The 17,996-nt window shown below is 35.9% G+C and overlaps 1 protein-coding gene across 10 annotated transcripts in view; it reads left to right on the top strand.

The window, feature by feature from the left end:
- LOC113232829 overlaps nt 1-17,996 on the top strand; it is a 94,486-nt gene that overhangs the window by 28,444 nt on the left and 48,046 nt on the right. Inside the window, exon 1 of one of the 10 annotated variants that reach the window (XM_026467671.1) lies at nt 15,062-15,218. The exons of the other annotated variants lie outside the window; for them this stretch is intronic. The gene's annotated coding sequence lies outside the window, so the exon portion shown is untranslated. Of the gene's footprint in view, nt 1-15,061; nt 15,219-17,996 lie in introns of those variants that run through there. 10 annotated transcript variants of the gene reach the window in all.

Below are 17,996 nucleotides of genomic sequence, written 5' to 3'. Positions count from 1 at the left end.
TTTTTCTCGGCCCGGGAATCAAATCTAGGACCTCTGCGTGGAAGTTCGGCATGGTAACTGTTCAGCCACAGAGGCATTAAAAAGGCAATAAAAAAAATTGCAAAACATGTTGTTACATTAGGTCTTATAGTAGTTGGCAAAGTATCAAATATGTACCCTGTAAGGGCGCAGCAATATCAATTTTTAACATAATTATTCATCATAATATTATTGCAATAAAAATAAATAAATCTAAGCAAATATATTAAGAAAGTCAAATGATTTAATTTTAAAATGATTGTCAAATTTAAATTTAAAGTATTTTAAAAATAAATCTATTTATTTATTAATAATTAATCAATAAAAAATTAATTACTTATCAAATAATCGTCAAATTAACTTAGTATTGTATAATAAGGTCAAGCACGCACTTACATTTTATTTAAAAAAAATACATTTGTCAATTCAATCTTCGTAATAATTGCGGTTATTTACTCCGTGATATTATTATTCTGCATTTATTTTATTAAATTACATAATCACAATATAATATTTTTATAACACATAACATATGAACATTACATTTTTTTTTATAACATTATGAACAATTTTCTTCGTCACTAAAAAGCTCCTGCAATTAGTAGCATTTTTGGGACAGATGTTTACTTAGTTGGTTTTTTTTGGTATTAAGATATTATATTTGACAGAGGACCCCGTGCATAAAATAAAACCTCTGTGGCAGCTGGTTTGACTATCGTTTACAATATATTGTTTATTTATTATAAGTGTCATCAATTCTCTTCATTTTAGACAGGTGTCCTATGTACAAATTCATGTTTTGTAAAAAAAAACTTTTGCGTATTTAATGGAGCAACTTGGTTTGGTAATAAGTTAATATGTTTTTTGTAAGATTTGTATAAGAGTGTTTCCTAAATAAATAAAAAAATGTTCCTCTAAAAAAAAGTCGAGTCGTTATTTCTCTTGCGCACAGTGCCAAAAGTTGACAACCGTTGATAAGATATATAAATAGTTATAGAACGACTTTATACGCTATATGCATCCATGCATACATCATCAGAATGGCCACGAGTTTGAAACTCCAGACATAGATTCCCACAGCGGTCCCTACCGCCCCAGTGGGCGCTGAAGAGTCGAGAGAGAGAGAGAGAGAGAGTAGGGGAAGTCATTGAGGGGCGTTGATGCTATCCAGGGGGTGCTACCGCATTTGAAAAAAAACTGTATTATCGATATAAAGTACACTACATATGTATTTTTTATTCCTTGTAATTTTTTTTTTTTATTAAGTTAAAATAAAAATTACGTGTTTTCAATTTTTGTGTGATCGTGGACGTTGACATTTTTTTTGCCCAAGTGGACGGTGAGCTGAAAACGTTTAGGAACCTATGCTCTAGATGTACAAGTGATATCATTATTTTCTCGGATGGGACGCAGTGCATAGGCGACATCCGAAGACACGCGGAATTTTCTAGATCTGTTTATACACGAAATCGGACCGAACGCTGTGCGCGAACGCCCTAAACCCTGCCCGTGCCCTGCAATGGGATGTATAATGGAATATGTGCTACTCTAAAATAGTGACCATTTCTATATTCCATCAATCTTACGTAACACCCTAACTGCGTCACGCTGTTCACCCCACCTTCACATGAACAAACACATCAATAAGGTTGTTACCATAAAGGTCAATTCTATTAATGGATCATAACAATTAGCGTTAAAAAGTCTATGTCGTGTAATACCAAACATCATTTCATACGTACAAATCGACACAATTGACATGTCGTAAGTATGTGTGAATTTTTGTATTCATGACGTTTTTTTTTTGAGCAGACTACGTACCTTGATTATGCGAAATAAAGACTATAGTTAGAAACTGGAATGATATTTATTGCAACGTTTATGTATTAAATATCATGGTATTTTTTTATGTTATCAAAAGACGGACCAAACAAGTCAGACGTCGGACTTATGAAAGAACTCGTCCAGGGAAGTACTGCCACCTTGCCTATTTCTGCCGCCAAGCAGTAATGTGAGCATTACTGCGTTCCGGTTTGGAAGTTTAAGAGTGCTGGTGAAATTACAGACATATGGGACTTGTCTACTTATGTCTCAGGATGACGGATGCAGTGTGCCCCTCACATTTTTGCAATTTAAAGCTCTAAGTGGCACTGAAACTGTTATGGACAGGCATGTAGCTTATAATCAGGCGCATGACTTGTTCGTCCCGTCACTTGATCATAAAAAAAGTAAAATCGCGCGCCTGGTGGTAAGCGACACAGCTGTCTGTGATAAAGACTTGAGGGGGACTGCCACTGTACCCATCACCCTGTGATATAAGTTGAAGTCTTAGAAATTTCACTATGATGTTTGGGGGAGCAAGTTTTTGTATTTTAACGACTGTTTTAAAATATTTACGTGCTGTTTTTAATATTCAAATTTGGTTTTAATTAAGGTTTAATACTTAATTTAAAACAATACCCAAATATTTTAAAATAGTCGTGAAAAACTAAAACCCGCCCTGAATTTGTTTTTCGAAATGGCACTTTCGCCCTTTCTAGAAAACACCGACGATATATGTATGCAGCTGTGAAACGGTATACCTAATTTAAATTATTTTGCACAATAGACAACTAAGTTAACAATTATTAACAGCGAAAAGCCAAAAATAAACTCAACATTAATCAAATAGAGACAGCGCCATCTACTCGTTATCAATATTACAAATTACAATACAACGCCATCTAGTGGCGGTAAACTTGACGATATATTAGATTTAAAGTAGAAAAAATATACCTAAATGGACTTACGATTATGGATGACTGTTTAAACGAAACGATGTTGTTTTTATAATCAGCAGTTAATTTTTAATACTAACAATTCATATTGTTATTTGAGAGCTTCAACATAATTATATTGACCAAACTCTTTAAAGTACCCTACTAGTAAACAAACGTTCATATATTTATTTCACATAGAGTAGCGCCCTATACCGTTTACAAAATAAAACGTAGTGGTAAACAATAGGGCGGCGTCCGACCGAGAGTTACCGTCGTCGTTAATGACCTCATTACGTCACGGAGAGGTTAAAGTTTGCACACTTACAACGAGCAAGTGTAAAGTGTAGTAAACTTGAACAAGCCTCATTTATATGACTTTGTAAGACGTTTATTATCGTCAACGCGTTATAAGTCGGATCTAAATACGGACCTCTTCTAAGTAGAGTTAAAACATAGTCTACTACGCTGGCTAAATGCGGGTTGTAGTCTTTATACATTGGCCAAGGATTGTGAAATTTTCTCAACATATTTTGATAGCAGTATAACTTCTTGTAAGCGAATTCGTCCAGGAAAGTACTGCCACCTTACCTATTACTGCCGCCAAGCAGTAAAACGTCACGCAAACGTGTGTTTTGTATTGGATAGAAGCAACCTTTTTTTTTTTTTTTTTTTGCCGGGGGGGGAAGTTTTTAGGGATCCCCCTGAGCCCAGGGAGACTCGGACGGAGGGGCAGGTCAGTTGTCCTCCGACCCGCCCCCCAGACGAGTGAGGCCGTGCCTGCATTAGGCTCCGGAGTCCCTGTCCAGAGCCCGCTGGCCTCACTAGGGGATCAGGCGAGCAGCGAACTGCCTTCGCCTTCTCCCCGTACGTCTGCGCCGAAGCGGGTGCGCGTCCGCCGCGTCCTCGCGCACCCGCTCCGCGGCCTCAAAAGGAGGCCACCGCCTCTCAAGGCAACGAGAGGTCCTGCGGATAGAAGCAACCTGCAACTAGAAGCGAATATTCTATTATCATACAAATTGCGGTTGCTGCGACGTGTCCCATTGCATGTCGTTTCATATCAATTGTATGTAAATACAATATTCGCTACTAGTTGCCGGTTCGTTTTATCCAATAAGACACGCTTGCGAGGCGCCTAATGCTTACATTACTGCGTTCCGGTTTTGAAAAGAGCGTTTGCATATTTCATTGGATTCGTATCAGGGGGTCTCCATCCGACATCCGTCCATAACAGTTACTGTCAAATGAATAATACTCGACCAAGTAAAAAAAATTAAAATAAAATTGTTTATTGAATAACTTATTGTACAAATGAATAACTAAAGACTATGCGAATAAATGTAAAATATAACTCATATACCTGAACTACGAGAATCCAGTCTTTCAGGTAAAAAGTACTAATTATACAGGTGAATATATGTATATTATTAATCATGTGATTAAATAATAAACAAAAAATAATTAAACAATAAAATGCTACTCATATACGCTTAAATTAACCAACGTTTATTTTGGGATAATTAATAGTCTCTGTATCATCGTAGGACGCATTTTGAAGGAATTCTAGGAGAATTTTGTTAACCTTTATGTAACAAAAATGTTGTATGGCCAGTTTGGCGTTTTATTTATTGTACAATAATGGCCCAAGAAACACAAAAAAATCTGGAAATAAACACAAGTTTTGATGATACAATTTTGGGGCAGACAATATCTTTCCGTCGTTTGTTAGAGTTTTCAGTGCTCTATGGGAGTGCAATGTGCTGGACTTAATAATAATAAATAATTGCCTTACAGTTAGTACCTTACACGACTTATACAGAAGGTCAGTGGGGTAAAGGAAAGGGCGGACGATAGAAACCTTTAGAAATGAAAAGACTAGTGAAGACTGGACTACTTTAGGTGCGCATGCTCCATCGTCGACCTCATCATCACTTTCCATCAGGTGAGATGGAGGTCAAGTGCGCACTTATATTTTATAAAAAAAAGACAACGTCAAGTATGAAGCTTCATTCACATCATAGGTGTGGAGCCCCTTAGCCTACGGAGAGACGTTGGCTCTCTGTGTGTGTTCTACCGTCTTTATAATGGGGAGTACTCTTCGAACTGGAGCCACCGTCTCGTTTCTACCATCGCACCTCCTGCCAAAGGAGTAGAGTCCATTCCCAAATCTCAAATGCCTGGCATTGTAAGACCACGCGGGCATCTCGTTCATTCCTTCCTCGAACCTGTAAGATGTGGAATGATCTTTATCCAGAAGTCTCTCCTCTTTATGAGGTTCTTCAAAAAGCGTGTTTACAAGGCTCTCAAAGGCTAGCAACGCATAGGCAGCTCATCTGATGTTGCAAATGTCCATGACCACCTGCCATCAGGTGGCTCGTTTGCTCGTAGAAGGCCCTTCTTTACATAAAAAAAATCATACGTCTTTCGTCATTTGGACGAATACCTATTGCTTATTTGATAGTAATTGTTTCGGTATATCGAACGGAGACCGGGAGTATAGGGCCAGTTCCGAATCCGAGAAATGACGGTCCGAAATATCACAGGGGTCATTTTATCTCTAGGTGTACAATATTCATATTGTGGACTAAGTGCACAAGCGACATACGAAGTGGGTCTGACTTTCGGATCCGGAACTAATACCCGCTTCGTAAATTAGAAAAGGATTCAGTTTAAATACAAGTTTTTAAAAATAAAAATTATTATTCTGCATTGCTAAATAAATACCCTCCGTACTACAATAAAAACATCTCAAATAAAATGCAGTAATACACCGCAAATCCTGCACTTAAAAAGCACTATAATATTCCGTTTGAGTGATTCTAATGTTTACCATGAAATTACTCCTTAAAGTATAGTTTATAAACATTTATATTCAGGGTAAACTTAAAAAACGTAACTTACGGTATGTTTTCAATAAATAAACACCGACATCACCAGCCCAACCAATAACACACATGATTGTCGTGACGTATTTTTGAAGTTGTTTATTTTTTTTAAATGACAGACCTAGGCATTAAAAACTTTATGGTTTGCTAGAGTAGTTACCGAAATAGCAATTAGTATTGGTTCTTTTACCTGTTACAACTTCGATATCCGATAAATCGGTATAAAATCATCACCGGCACCTCTAGGTGTGGTATGCTTCCAGAGACGCATGAATCGCGTGAGCGGATATGAATAAGTGTGCGAAATTACACGCACACGAGAGTTGTCAACTTATTTCTCAGGGTGACGGGAGCAATGGCATTGTCCCTCCGATCTTTGCGATTTAAAGCTCTGGGTAGCACTGCTGCAGCAGCAACCAGGCGCACACATATAAAAAATATACATGTGTACGTCCAGGTTTCATCACTATAATGCTACTATAAACATTCACAAAACATACGTAACTAAGAAATTATAGTCATAATTACGTCATCCGCCAAAGGGATTAGAACGATCGACCTCTTAATTGCGAACCAACCGCGTCCCTGTGGGCTACTTCTAACAAGTTACAGTTGTTTTATTAGTAAGTGAACTAGTTGTTCCAACGTTCGTGTAAATAACAACAAATAAATAACGCACGCGTAAAAAACTTTTTGTACTCCTGTACTTAATCTGTCAATTATAATTTCGATCATTTTAATTAAATCATATTACAAAGGCGTTCTTTTTAGTTCTGAAAAATTTAGAAACGAGTTTCAAATAATTGTAACTTTAAAAAATATGAAAACTGACCTGAAAAGGCATTGACTTACAATTATACGGACGTCGGGTCCGCGCTAAAAGTGTCCGAACTTATAGGGCGTTAAAATCGTATACAGAGCGTCATTCACGCTTTAGTCTTCGTTTGTTCGACTGACAGCGAAGCAAGCAAAATTAGACAGTACTGCGATGACATTACAATTTAAATTCAACGTTTTAGCTTTTTCATATTCCTTTACATATCACTACGTTTAAATAGGTTGACTTGGGAATTTTTTTTTGTGGTTTTTGTATTAGACCCGTCGTCCATTTATTTGTAAGTCAATGTGAAAAGGTCATGGAATTACATCTATTTAGCAAGTTTTATTGAAATCAGTTACCGAAAAGTGCACGAAACGGAATTCATCCTCTAGTTTGCCACCCTTAGAGGTGGAACATTTTCTTTAAGTTTAAATGGGACCAATACTGTGGTACCTCCACTCTTTCCAACAAAAAAATCGGCTCACAAACGCCGTAGTAACATACATACAAAAAAATACAGTTTAAATGAGAATCGCCTTTTTTTGAAGTCGGTTAAATAAGAACGTCGTATTTTGCTAATTCTCCTTACACGCGAGCCTGTCTTCCCGAATTGAATAACGACAGTATATTTGTGAAATTTATTAATATTGAAATTATTTTACTAAAATATATCAAAATGTTACGTAACTATTCTAACAAATGCAAAGGTGTAACCATTTGGATAAAAAAAAACTATTCGAAAACAAAAAATAAATAACGCACGTACTCATAGCCCCGTACTAGGGAAACCATGCGGATGCCATAGACGCACATACAGACAATCATAAATGTAGGCCATACAAATATTTCTCCAGGCCGGGGAATCGAACCCAGGACCTCTGCGTGGCAGACCAGCACGTTATCCGTTCCGCCATGGAGGCAGTTAAAATATCATATCATACGATGCCTAAACAAACGCTCTACTGCCTCCTGATTGGTTAAAATATAAGCGGTACTTGACCAATCATGGACACAATAGGTAGAATTGAAATCTCTTTGATTCGTTTTGTAACGTTCATCTGAGTTTATTGTCCTGGATTGTTAACAAAATAATCTTTAAGTATTGGTATGTTTCGTAATTTTAATTTACTCATACAATAAGTATTGTATGCAATCATTACATAATTAGGTCTCAAAATCTCTTAGCTATTAATTAGGGTACTCGACTTTAAAAAGCCTCATTATGTAAAGATTGCTTATAATAACTATTACTATATTAATAAAAAATATATATTAAAAATTGCCTTCATCAAAAATATAAATCTTAATCATTGACTTACAAATAAATGGACGACCGGTCTAATACAAAAACTACGAAAAAAATGTCCCAAGTCAACCTATTTAAACGTAGTGACGTGTAAAGGAACTTAGAATAATAACGCATAGAAACCTAGCCCGCACACGCTAAGTGAGGCAAGTTAGAGGGTTCCAAACGCGTCCCAGGAGCGCGCGGGCTGTTAGTGCTCAAGGTCATATTGCACCGCGAACAGCTCCAAAATTTTTTGCTAAAAATGACGAAATGTGCGGTAAATGGGTGTAAAAATACAACAGACAAACAAAATAGACACTAACATCGCATTCCACAAGTAAGTAATGCGTTTCAACTCATATTTTTATGTAAATATTCACTAAAACAGAAAAATAATTTCGCGGCAACAAGATACGAAAGTGTTGCAAAGTAACGAATTTTTTTTCTCCCCATTTTGCTATTCTGTATCAAAATAATTATATTACGTAAATTTTAGTGGTGCCTGTAATTTCGATTTATTTGCGCATTTTGAACTAATATTTACTCGAATAAACATTAAATGTTTTCGTTAACTCCTGTAAGTGATTGGGACACTTAATTATTTTATAATACTTTTAACGGCTCTGCGTTCATGCTTTATTGAATAATTATTTATATTAATTTTATTTGAATTGGAGCACATATTGCAACAAATTTACAGTATATATTTGTTTCTACTATAGTGTTGGCACCACCAGTACAACTTTGATAGCTTATTATATGTCTTTCTTTTCGTAACTCAAGCGAAATATTTTATATTAAAATATTTTATTTTCTTAAAAGGGGAGCATTCTTAAGCGATTTTTTAATCTATTTTAACAGTTATTTTCTTTAATGTTTGCTTATGGCATTTTCGGTTTTAGGTTTCGAATATGGCACTTATTTCTAAATCCAAGATGGCGGGTGCGATTTTTCGAATAATGGCAAGTTGGGTATCGTTTTCGAGATGTTTGGGAATGTTCAATACAAATATGGGACTCATTTCTAAATCCAAGATGGCAAACACGACAGTTCAAATAAAAGCAATATTCGTAATGAGCACCCCCAAATACCTCGAAAACGATACCCAACTTGCCATTATTTGAAAAATCGTGCCCGCCATCTTGGATTTACAAATAGTGCCATATTCGCATTGAGCATCCCCAAATACCTCGAAAATGATACCCACATAGCATTTTTTTGAAAAAATCGTGCCCGCCATCTTGGATTTACAAATGAGTGCCATATTCGTAATGAGCACCCCCAAGTACCTCGAAAATGATACCCATATTGCATTTATTTGAAAACTCGTGTCCGCCATCTTGGATTTAGAAATGAGTGCCATATTCGTAATGAGCATCCCCAAATACCTCGAAAATGATACCCATATTGCATTTTTTTGAAAAAATCGTGCCCGCCATCTTGGATGTAGAAATGAGTGCCATATTCGTCATGAGCACCCCCAAGTACCTCGAAAATGATACCCATATTGCATTTATTTGAAAACTCGTGTCGGCCATCTTGGATTTAGAAATGAGTGCCATATTCGTAATGAGCATCCCCAAATACCTCGAAAAGGATACCCATATAGCATATTTTGAAAAATCGTGTCCGCCATCTTGGATTTACAAATAAGTGCTATATTCGTTTTTCATCGACAAAACCGAGCATATCTGTAGGCACCTGATCGACAATGTCGGGCAAATCTGTAGGCACCTTTAACTTAATGATGAGTTAAGCAAGATACAATTTCCCCACTTTTGAGGGAAATGTTATTCCATGGCATCATTATTTGTATATTTGTGTGCGTGCCGACGAGCGTAAATACAAGTTGCTTACGCCTACATGAATTTGGTTTTTGCCTCACTTGTGACAGTTCGTTTGATATGAAACTATCATTCTATGCGTTATTATTCTAAGTAAAGGAATATGAAAAAGCTAAAACTTTGAATTTAAATTGTAATGTCATCGCAGTACTGTCTAATTTTGCTTGCTTCGCTGTCAGTCGAACAAACGAAGACTAAAGCGTGAATGACGCTCTGTATACGATTTTAACGCCCTATAAGTTCGGACACTTTTTAGCGCGGACCCGACGTCCATATAATTGTAAGTCAATGATTTTAATTAACACTTTAAAAATTAGAACGCGGTAATGCTCAGGTTACTGTTTATAAATAATTTGGTGGCAGTACTTCCCGGGATAAACCCTTTCACAACGAATAAATAAAAATTACAAAATCATTTTGGTCCGTTCTTCTGGAAGCATGGAACTAAATTCAAATCCTTGACGTAAAACACTTCAAGACCACACAAAAATCGTTGTTATTTACTTTACGAAAAGAAAAAGAATGTTTACGCAAAGGATCGTTGGCAAACAGCCAAAAGCTAGCCGGCACTTATACGACTGTGAAAATAATAACCTAAAATCAATATTACTCAATCGTTACGAGATTGATATATGGATATAATAAATAATTCAGAAAAATACTTCTCGATTTTTCTTAATAATTAATAATTAATTCAAATTCGGAAGTTTTTTTTCAAATTCCAATTCGAAGAGATGCCACACATAAGCATACTGACACTAACATTTAAAAAACAAACTGACTTCGATTAAGCAAAAATGGCGAGCTAAGAAAGCTTTTCGAATTCATAAAATTTATTCCGTATCTATAAAACGAACTTATAACTTTGCCTAAGTAGAAGTAATTTAATTTTCACCTCACTAGCTCGGAAAGGCTTTCTTTCTCATTAGAAATGTGCGCGTAGAAGCATCTTTTCGCTTGCGTGGAAAAGGTTTTTGAAATTCGAACTTGACGGCGGACTGTGGTGCACCTAACTTTTTCTTTCGTTGAAAAAAAAAAACATACTGACACGTACAACTATGCGATTTGTCGTACATATAAATCATTTGGTATATTTTGTTCTTATTATTGTTGACATTAAATTGACAACGATAACTAATTTTGGTTTATTAAAACTGACTTGTATGTTTCCCTCAGTGGCAAAACTGTTTTGCGTCTCGTGCCTTGAAACCCTCGCTACATTCAGGATTCTATTTTTTCTTACAATCTTTTGTTTGCTCACATTTCAATACAAGCACTCGTGTCAAACTTTGCAGCCTTGCATAACAAATAACTATTATTGCCACACAGGTATCACGTTCGCCTTTTCCTCGAGCTCCCCGAATTTACGATATGGCATAGGGTTTTTCATAGCATAGCGCATAGGCAGCTCCTTTATTGTTGCAAATGTCCATGAGCAGTGCCGTCTTTGCCTAGCATGGTGCCACGCAAACCTGTCTCTTGTGTTGGATATAAAGTCAATGTCAAATAATCATTTATTCCATAGGTAACATTTTTACACTAGAAAACGTCATTTTTAAGCTACTGCTCGTTTACTACGCTGACCTCCCTTCGAAAAACGAGCAAGAACGTGCAAGCAATAAGCATCTAGGATGCTAACTAACACTATGGTAATCACCACAATCCTACCAATTTTTAAGTTCTCGGCCTCTATATGAATATATACATTATTGAAAGCGACTTTCAAATACACACGAACATTACACAATTTGTAGCGTTTTGTAAAAGAAAACCGAAATTAAACTTTTGCAAACATTTAGCAGTTTGTTTACGTTCGCAATTCATTACCAACCCTCTGGCTTGCGTGTTTAAGAGCAATTTATACTGCATTGTGTACTCCTATAGTCCATGGATACTACAATATTTTTTTAACTGACACTGAAGGTTAGAAACCTATTTGAAAGTCGGTTAATAGAGCGTAAAATTTTATTCATATATTTTATTTTATTCATATAGCTTGTAATAAAATACAAGACGGTATTTATTCGACTTAACTAGCAGTAGAGTAGATATAGTTCTTTCAGGGAAGTACTGCCACCGCAGCTGTCGCCAAGCAGTCATTTGAGCATTGTTGCCATTGACTTACAATTATATGGACGTCGGGTCCGCGCTAAAAAGTGTCCGCACTTGTAAGGCGCTAAAATCGTATACAGAGCGCGACACTCCGCTTTAGTCTTCATTTGTTCTACGGACAGCGCGATACTGCGATGACATAACAATTTAAATTTCGAATAGGTTGACTTGGGACATTTTTTTCGTGGTTTTTGTATTAGACCCGTCGTCCATTTATTTGTAAGTCAATGATTGTTGCTATTCGATTTTGACGGATAACTGGTGCTGTAGAAACTATGGGCACATGGGAATTATCAATTTTATGTCTAAGGCTAACGGGCGCAGTAGGGCTTAAAGAGCACGCCCTTTAAGTTTTTACGATTTAAAGCTATGATCAATGACACTGCAACTGTTATAGGTTGGCGTGTCGCTTACCACCAAGAGAACGACTCGACATAAAAACAAATAAAAAACTAGCAACTGGTCAATTTGAAGTGAAACAATTGACGACACCCGTCAATTGTTTCGATTTCGGGCTGGCCAATCGGAGCGCAGTTGTCATCGTAATGATTTGGCAGAATAATTTTCAAACAAATTAAATGACATTTCGTCTCTATTTCTGGTTATATATTCGATGTTACATACTAAGTACGATAATACAATTACTAAAAAATATATATGTATTTTTTTATGATACAAAATGACGGGCCGCGCAAGTTGTACGCCATTGGGTAAGTAACACGCCTGTCCATAGCTATTGCAGTGTCACATAGAGATTTAAATCACAAAGATGTAACGGGCACTGCCACTGCGCCCCATAAGTTGACAAGTCCCATGCGCAACGGAAGGCAGTAATGCTCACATTACCGCTTGGTGGCAGAAATAGGTAAAGTGCGAATATTTCCCTGGACGAACTCTTTCTCAAGGAGGTCTACTAAACAGCTTTGGATTTAGTAACTATAATTCTAAGTCGTAGAGAAAACTATATAATATATACTTTGTACTAGCTTTGTAATCAAGACCAAGATAATAAAGCTACAAACAAGGCATGTTACACACATATATCATACATATCGACTCATCCGTAGAACAAAGATGTATGTGTAGTAACACTGGTTATTCCCAGAACATTGTACATTTCGTTCTTTGTTCTTCGCTGTGGGTATCAGATCGACTGTTGTTCGTTTTTATATTTCCGAAACGAAACAAGATATAAACATTCTGAAAACACCTATCGATTAGCCTTATTTTGAATAACGAGATTATGTATTTCGCCGTTATACTGGGAAAAACAATTAATTCATAAAATATCGACTTTGAAATAAATGCAATTAAAATTTCAGTGTCAAAAATTGTTTTATTTTCACAAATGTCAACCCACGTTAATTTGTAACGGATAATTCCACATTTTGTTTTACCGAAATTTGAAAATGTTTGCTTTTTACAGCAATTTTGTCGCGTTATCCTAAATTAAGTAATTTTCTGTGTAAATTCTAGATAATTGGTTTTCATAGTATAACGACGATTTAATCACATCAGACTATGTTCTTCGGATGAGTCGATATAGAGGTATTATAGTTCTCGCTCGTTACCTATTGGACTAGATACAAAACACAGCATTCCACTTGCTACGATCCTGAGACACATCTTTCGCCTCATTAAAATCCTTGTGGATAAAGTACACTCAAGAGATAGTACGACGTTCTAAACAACTCGTTCTGGGTGCGGCTGAGGCTACCTCGCTGCTGCAATGCGTCAGGGATGTTTGCAGAATGGCAGGTAGACAGTTTCCGCACGCGCAGAATAGATGCAAGCACTAACAGCATCCTCAATGTGATTGCAAAATGACTCGACTGGCCGTATCTTGCTCATTGCGGGAGGGTCCATATAAATCATTTTAATAATAATGCTATTTAGAATTCAATAATGCAAATTTGTCTGATAATTACGTTGTAGTGTATATCGAAATTTATAATGTAGTTTATTTTATTTATTCATTTATTTTATTTTATTCTTGTGCTAAATAGAAGATATTATAAATTATTAAAATGATGTTATTCTAATTTATTTGTTACTAAAAATAGTATAAGTATACACCACTACACTAACACAAGTGATCCAAGTGTGTTTTGTACCAACAAATAAAAAAATATTATTATTATTATTAACACGCATCAGTATTCTCAAACAAGACCCTCTGTTATGGTTATTCTTGACCTGGCCTTTCTTTATGACGTCTGAAGTTTGCTTATAACGCAAATCTAGTACTTGATTGATATTTTTTAGGTTTTTTATTTAGTCATGATTATAATAAATGAGACACACACTCATATCCTGGTAATAAGGAAACCATGTCGCAGGTACCATGGACACACACATAGACAGCCACAAATTTCACCCAAAATCACGAGAGAAATATATGTAGGTTATACAAATATTTCTCCCAGCCCTGGGAATCGAACTCTGCGTGGCCATTCGGCCGTTAAAACAAAGAAAATTCCCACTTATCGGTGTTACTTATCTTCAAAATTCTTTTACAAAATAAAAACACACAAAATTAATTCCAACTAACGCGTTTAGCTATTTATCGTCTTAACCTTATGCTGTCGACATACATAGTGTTAAATCATTTCGCTTTGAAGTCACGAAACTTTTCACGTTCCGTCTTTTCCATGTTTCGCTTTTGTTTAACATTTGTAATTGACTTTTGTTGAAATTCTTGCGCATTTCATTTTCGTTACATTTTACTTTAGAAGTAGTAATCGTTGTATGTATCGAATTAAATTTGGTAGAAAAATTTATATTAATTTTCTTACTGTATATTGGTAATGATGAATAAAATTATGACTTTGTACCTAATAAAAATGTCGCTTTGTGTTCTATGAAATGATAACTTCGTACCCAATAAAACAATTATTGTGTGTTCAATAAAATTATAACCTTGTACCTTACAAAAGAGGTGATGACTTTGTACCTAATAAAATTATTATTTTGTGACCAATAAAATATAAAATGATAACTGTGTACCTAAAAAAATGATAGCTTTGTACCGGCAATTGTATGGCCGACTGATTGACTTTAATTTAAATTTTGTTAATCAGATTCATATTTTACTTATAGATTTGAATATAAACTATGTACGTTAACAGATATAAAATCAAAACACGAATTTATACACAATATTGCCTATCTATATTCTATATTTGGCAAAACATCTCGAACTTACAAAATATCTTAAACAAACAAAATTTTCCAGTAGCAAGTAGCAAAAAAAGCGATGTCATTCGTCTCTCAGACGGTGGCAGGACTAAGCCAGACTCGTCGCGAAGACCCCCCACCTCGGCAGCATTGCTCCCACCAGCACACGCATCGCAACTACTCTCTCAGCAGAAAGAATAGCCTCCCGGAGTGGGATCCCCCAGAACCCCGGGCAAGAAAGAACAGCCTACCAGCTGACATCCTCGATAGAGTGACGGGGACACCTCCTATTCCTGAGGAAGAGTGACAACAATCCCCGTAAGTCTGACCCAAGACCCATATCTCCCTATATCTCCATTTCCCCCCCTAATCTCCTATCCCGATTGGTGTTTCCCGTCACTCTAGAGCATGGACGCACATGAACAGGCTTCTTCGGACAGGCCCCTTGCATGCTTAGCAGCTTGTGTCTTAGGGGACCTAGCACGAACTGTTACACCCTTAATAGATGTTTGTCTGTGTAACGTTATTAAGCAACAAGTGTATATATAATTGTACATAATGCAAGGCTTCAAATAAATCGACGAATAAACGACCAATGGAAGATCAACAGGAAAATCTTCAGCTACAATGATTCGCCTATAGTAAAAGGTCAAAACTTAAGATTGGAAACCTTCAAAAGTGTTGTTTTTTTTTCATGTACTGCTGCACCTCAAAACACTAATAAGAAATCGGAACATGCAAAGTATATCTATATAGTCTATATAGTCCTGAAAACTAGGAATTATTGTATTGGACTTTGTTTCATATTTTTGATGTGCAACCAGCAATTACTTTATTACTGTGTTACTTATACTTAAAAGAAATATTTGTAATAATAAGTTAAAATATAACTATTTTATTTGTATTTCTTGAAGTTTACTTAAATTTTCTTAAGCCTTCAGTCAGCCAATTTCGTGCTATTTGGATTCAGGTTTTTCTCGTTACTTTGACTATATCGTTCGTCCACCCATCATAGCACTCTTGCGGCCGATGCTTCTGAAACCGGTCCTTGATATCCACTCCAGAATTCTTCAGCTCCATCAGTCATCAGTACATCGGCTTATCTGATCCGCCCATCGCCATTTTCTTCGACTTCAGATAGCTTAGTGCGACTTCAGATTTCTGTGTTTTTTCGTCTGTCGTTATTTATTTAAACTTTATTGTACAATACACTGAAGTAGAAATGGCGGACTTAATGCCATAAGACATTCTCTACCAGTCAACCATTGGGCCAAACAGAAAAAAAAACACATTAGGTTGGTGCTACACTTAAACAAGAAGAACAATATACTAGAAAACTAATCGATAATTTATATGGTATAAATAAATAACATACTATAAACATACTTATTATACATACATAATAAACTTACATATATATGTATATTATAATAATAAATAATATGATATGTGTACCCAAAGCAACATTATGCAGTGTCTTAATTTTGACAATTATCAAACAGATGCTTTTAAACATATCATTTTATTAGTATTACCTACTGACGGAAGTATGTTGAAGAGCAATCTAATATTGAACCCAATCATCGGTCCCATGTCGTTCCCAATTCCGCGGGGGAAATGAGACCATTTAGAGCTCAATTAATTTGCATCGAGTAATGATGCGTTAACATACTCTTGTGGTACTTTGAGAGATGAGGGTAAACTTAATTTTGTGTTCTTTGTTATTAGTAACAATAAGAACAAGATATTGAAATTTCATGCTGTGAATTCTCGACATATCCTTTCTACGTTTTTAGGCGTCGTTAACTAATTTGACATTTCTTATTACTACATAATATCTGTCTACCCTCTTTCGGCGATTCTTCGTCAGGAGACAGATATCTTATTTTTCTTCTGCAGTCTTTAGTTACCCACTACTGAAAGTAGACTTCCCTATAAATGAGGAAATCTACTTTTACATGCCAACCCTTACGATTTTGGGCTATTTGCATCCAAGTATTTTCCACTTGCTTTGCCTATATCATCCGTCCATCTAGCCTTGGAGCCAACGCTTTTAGTATTGGTTATCGGTCTCCATTTGAGCACTCTTCTGCTACACAAACAAATACATTTGTCCTACAGCTATATCTGTTCTGAAAGCCCAGATGTCAGGCACTGGCCGGTCAACTTATAACCGTGCTGAAATATCGGGGAAATAAAGAGAAGTCATACCGTGGGAAGTACCTGAAAGTAATGATAATCATGATAGGATGTATCTGTAGAAACCCTGAGCTCTTGAAGGCTATAGACAAAATTCCGTGCTAAGGAGTTTTTAGTTTACCTCCTCCGTTAACCAGACAACTGGCAGTTACTTCCGTACAAGGTTTTAGGGCATGACCCCTTAGAGGTTGGAAAAAAAGTAAAGGCGTGGGCCATTGACTTACAAATAAATGGACGACGGGTCTAATACAAAAACCACGAAAAAAATGTCCCAAGTCAACCTATTTAAACGTAGTGACATGTCAAGGAATATGAAAAAGCTAAAACGTTGAATTTAAATTGTAATGTCATCGCAGTACTGTCTAATTTTGCTTGCTTCGCTGTCAGTCGAACAAACGAAGATTAGAGCGTGAATGACGCTCTGTATACGATTTTAACGCCCTATAAGTTCGGACACTTTTTAGCGCGGACCCGACGTCCATATAATTGTAAGTCAATGGCGTGGGCCTTACTTTTCTGCCTTTGACTGTCAATTAAATATCAAAAAATTTATTTACTTCAACTTTTTTCAATGTTTTAGCATATTTCCTATATTGTAAATATATTAATAATTCTGCCCTTCATTTTTAGTACCGAAACTGGCCTTGAATTTAAATTAAGTTTTGCTTTCGCCCTAATTTGAACAATAATAGTTAACACGAAACAAAATAGAGTCACAAAATTGAATAAAGTGTAAAAAAAAGTGCGAAGTTTGTTAAAAATAAAATTACAATTTCTTGGACAGATTTTTTTTTACACAATAAAATTCTTCATACAATAAATTTTACACCAGATTTCCTTTTTAAGACGATCGCCATATTGTGAAATTTAATCAACTAGTTTTCTTTGTTTGAAGCA

The sequence above is a fragment of the Hyposmocoma kahamanoa genome, unplaced genomic scaffold (genome assembly GCF_003589595.1).
Source record: "Hyposmocoma kahamanoa isolate Upper Pololo Valley unplaced genomic scaffold, ASM358959v1 78, whole genome shotgun sequence".
NCBI classification, from domain to species: Eukaryota; Metazoa; Arthropoda; class Insecta; order Lepidoptera; family Cosmopterigidae; genus Hyposmocoma; species Hyposmocoma kahamanoa.
The sequence above is the reverse complement of the archived record's forward strand: the minus strand, read 5'-3'. Positions and strand labels throughout refer to the sequence as shown.